At 41.3% G+C, this 3,899-nt stretch overlaps 1 non-coding gene across 1 annotated transcript; it reads left to right on the top strand.

Annotated features, from left to right (window-relative positions):
- The first annotated feature begins 352 nt into the window (after positions 1 to 352).
- LOC130028479 (U6 spliceosomal RNA) lies at positions 353 to 459 on the top strand. Its single transcript, XR_008793204.1, has one exon. It is a non-coding gene; the product is annotated as a U6 spliceosomal RNA (small nuclear RNA).
- Positions 460 to 3,899: the final 3,440 nt, after the last annotated feature.

The following is a 3,899-nucleotide window of genomic DNA, read 5'->3' as shown; positions in this document are numbered from 1 at the left end:
TTTTAACTATCCAGAAGAGTATGACTTTTGAATCTTTGTTAAGATAAAAATTGACATCTAATAATACAGAAATAGTGAAAACTAACATCAATTTACAAACTATACACTATTAAATTTTTATATTCATTACAACATTCAATTTTCCTAGTAATTAAATTAAGCAGTACTGTAATAGCAATGATTTACATGAGGGAACTGAGGCTTTTAAAGGTTTAATAACTTTAATAAGAGTTAACATCTCTTAATTTCAGAGCTACTAAATGGAATGTAGACATATTGATTACCCTGTAGAGCCACAACGGTGCAAGAGGTACTAGCAGGAAAGATTCTCCATTTAAAACTGGGAAATTCTGTGCTCCCTTCGGCAGCACATGTACTAAAATTGGAACGATACAGAGAAGATTTGCATGGCCCCTGCGCAAGGATGACACGCAGATTCGTGAAGCGTTCCATATTTTTAAAACATCAAGTCTCGTTTCTGCGGTTGGCAGCACAGGCGAGAATGACGTGCAGGGGAAGGGGCTGTTCTGGTCACGATGGATGTCGCTGGTTGGCTTGATGGGTCTCTGGCTGCATGCAGGAACACAGTGTGGGTACTTCATTAGCACGAGGCTTCCTTACTAACACTTTACTAGAATGATTGGATAATTGTCTTAGAAGCTTATACTTTGTAACTGGGTTGCTTTATCTCACTTTCACTTGAACATTACAGGGAATGAAGTATTTGAATTGGAACTATGCCAATAATCTTTTTGTCTTTTAAGAAATTTTCATTGCCAAGAAAGGCTGGATTAAATTTTTTCCTTCCAAAAAAAAAATACAAAACTGGGAAATTCTAAGAAGGTTCCCTGTGGTGATGGCACTGTTAGATTGTGGAAGTGTGTGTATGTGTGTGTGTGTGTGTGTGAATGTGTGTGTAATATGAGTAAAGAGACAATCACAATCACAAATCATCCTGTTATTCGTCGATTGCCTCGAGCAGGCCCCAGTAACGTCTCCTTCATCCTAGCCCTGAGATTATATTCAAGGATCTTTAGGAGAATGAGACCCATCATTGTTACTGGTATTTTTTTTTCCTTCTTTTTTTTATTTTTATTAGTGAGACATCATGAGGTACAGTTGTAGGCTTACAAATTTTTGTGCTTGGGTTTCAATTATACAGTGATCAAATACCCATCCCTCCACCAGTGCCCGTTTCCCACCACCACGGATCCCAGTATCCCTCCCATCCCCGTTGCCCCCATCCTACCCTTCCTCTGTGGCAGGGCATTCCCTTTTGTTCTCTCTCTCTTTTTTTTTTCCCTTTATTGTATTTTATTTTTTTTTAAAGTTGTAGATTTACAATTTTTTGTGCTTTGGTTTCAATTATACAATGATCAGATACCCATCCCTCCACCAGTGCCCATTTTCCACCACCATGGATAATATCCCTCCCACCCCCATCCCCCCATCCCCCCTGTCTCTGTGGCAGGGCAATCCCCTGTGTTCTCTCTCTCCTTTTGGGTGTTGTGGTCTGCAAAAGAGGCATTGAGTGGCAAACATGTTCAGTCCATAGTCTACTTTCGACATGCATCTCCCCTCCTGGGAGGATCCTCCAAACATCCTTTATTTGGTGCTCCCTTCTCTATCTGAACTGCCCTTTCCTCTAGGATACCCGGCTGGCCTCTAAGTTATGGAGTAATCCTCCTGGTGCTGATCTCAGCTATTCTTGGGTATTAATCTCTTACTTTGTTACTTTATATCCCCCAGATGAATGCAATCTTTCTATGTCTATCCCTCTCTTTCTGACTCATTTCGCTTAGCATGATACTTTCCATATTGTACCACTTGTATGTAAAGTTCATGACTTCATCTTTTCTAAGAGCTACATAGTACTCCATTGTGTAGATGTACCAAAGTTTCTTTAACCAGTCATCTGTTCTTGGGCACTCAGGTTTCTTCCAGTTTCTGGCTATTGTAAAGAGTGCTGCAATGAACAAACATGTACAGATGTCACTTCGACTATACATTTTTGCCTCTCTGGGATATATTCCCAGGAGTGGTATTGCTGGGTCAAATGGGAGCTCAATTTCTAATTTTTTGAGAATCGTCCATACTGTTTTCCAGAAGGGCTGAACCAGTGGACATTCCCACCAACAGTGAAAGAGTGTCCCTTTCTCGCCACATCCACGCCAGCATCGGTTGCTTTTGTTCTTTTGAATGTGGGCTAGTCTCTGAGGTGTGAGATGGTATCTCATTGTGGTTTTGATCTGCATCTCCCTGATGATTAATGATGTAGAGCATTTTCTCATGTGCTTTTTTGCCATTCGGATTTCTTCTTTGAGAAAGTTTCTGTTCATTTCATTGCCCCATTTTTGGATGGGGTTGGATGTTTTCTTCTTGTGGAGTTTAACCAGTATTTTGTATATCCTGGATATCAACCCCTTATCAGATGTGTATTCGGCGAATATCCTTTCCCATTCTGTAGACTGTCTTTGTATTTTGGTCACTGTTTCTTTGGAGGTGCAGATTCAATGCAATCCCTATAAGGATACCCATGACATTCTTCAAAGAAATGGAGCAAACACTCCTGAAATTTATATGGAACAATAAGCCCCCACGAATAGCTAAAGCAATTCTTGGGAAAAAGAAAATGGGAGGAATCAACCTCCCGAACTTCAAACTGTACTACAAAGCAGTAATAATTAAAACAGCATGGTACTGGAACAAAGGCAGAACTGCAGACCAATGGAACAGGGTTGAATACACTGACATCTCTCCTCAATCATATGCTCATCTAATCTTTGATAAAGGTGCAAGTAATGTGAAGTGGAGTAAGGAAAGCCTCTTTAATAAATTGTGTTGGCATCACTGGACGGCTACATGCAAAAAAATAGGCTCAGAACTCTGCCTAACACCATGTACAAAAGTAAGATCAAAATGGATTAAAGACCTCAACATCAGACCAGAAACCATAAGGTACATTGAAGATAAAGTTGGCAAAACCCTCCATGACATTGAAGCTAATGGTATCTTCAAAGATGCCACGCCACTGGCCGAGCAAGTGAAAACAGAGATAGATAAATGGGACTATCTTAAACTAAGAAGCTTCTGTTACTGGTATTTGGCATATTGGGTACACCACGGGGAGTTTGCCAGACTCTGCCGTGTGGACAGGCTACATTCGGTAGCCTGCCAGTTTGTCCAAAGTAGGAATGAGATAATAAGATGTCATAATAAGATGTCGCGCGGCCGTGAATGCGATCACGCGGTTCCGGGAGCTGGTTTTTATAGTCTCTGAGTCTTGGCCGTTGATGGGATTACACGGCGCCAAGGGGCCAGTTGGTGGGTGTGACCCCCGCCTACTGGAATTTGGAGGATCTGGGTGGAGGATGCTCGGTCCAAATCCAAGTAGGCTTGGAGATCTCGGCCCCAGAACCCGCGGGTTGAGTTTTCCTCCCTGCCCCGACCAGGGTTCCGGCAGCCAAAGACCTCCAGGACCAGCCAACACCATGCTGAGACCACTCTATGCACACATGAAGGTACTGGCAGAGGGACAAAGTCAGGAGTAAAGATATGTTGTTAATAATTTGTAAACATGTATTAGATGACTTGGCTAAGCATCTTCTTTTGCTGTACAGTTCTTGCTTATTTTGTAAAACTTGCTTAAGTACCCATGAGTTCTCAAAACATTGAAGGAACTATTTGTGGAAGAATTTCTACCCACCTATTGTAGTATTTAATTTTATCTGAAACTCTAAGAAATCATTTTCATAGGTGTATCAGATGGTATTGTCCAAACTAAAATAACTAAGCGCAGAAGTGAATGATGATGATGATGATGGATAGAGATGGTAGATTTTACTCTGAAGTTCTCAGCCAAGTCAAATGCAAACCACACTATCAAGGGCATTCCTCAT

The sequence above is a fragment of the Sorex fumeus genome, unplaced genomic scaffold (genome assembly GCF_029834395.1).
Source record: "Sorex fumeus unplaced genomic scaffold, SorFum_2.1 ptg000039l, whole genome shotgun sequence".
Classification (NCBI taxonomy): domain Eukaryota; kingdom Metazoa; phylum Chordata; class Mammalia; order Eulipotyphla; family Soricidae; genus Sorex; species Sorex fumeus.
The sequence above is the reverse complement of the archived record's forward strand: the minus strand, read 5'-3'. Positions and strand labels throughout refer to the sequence as shown.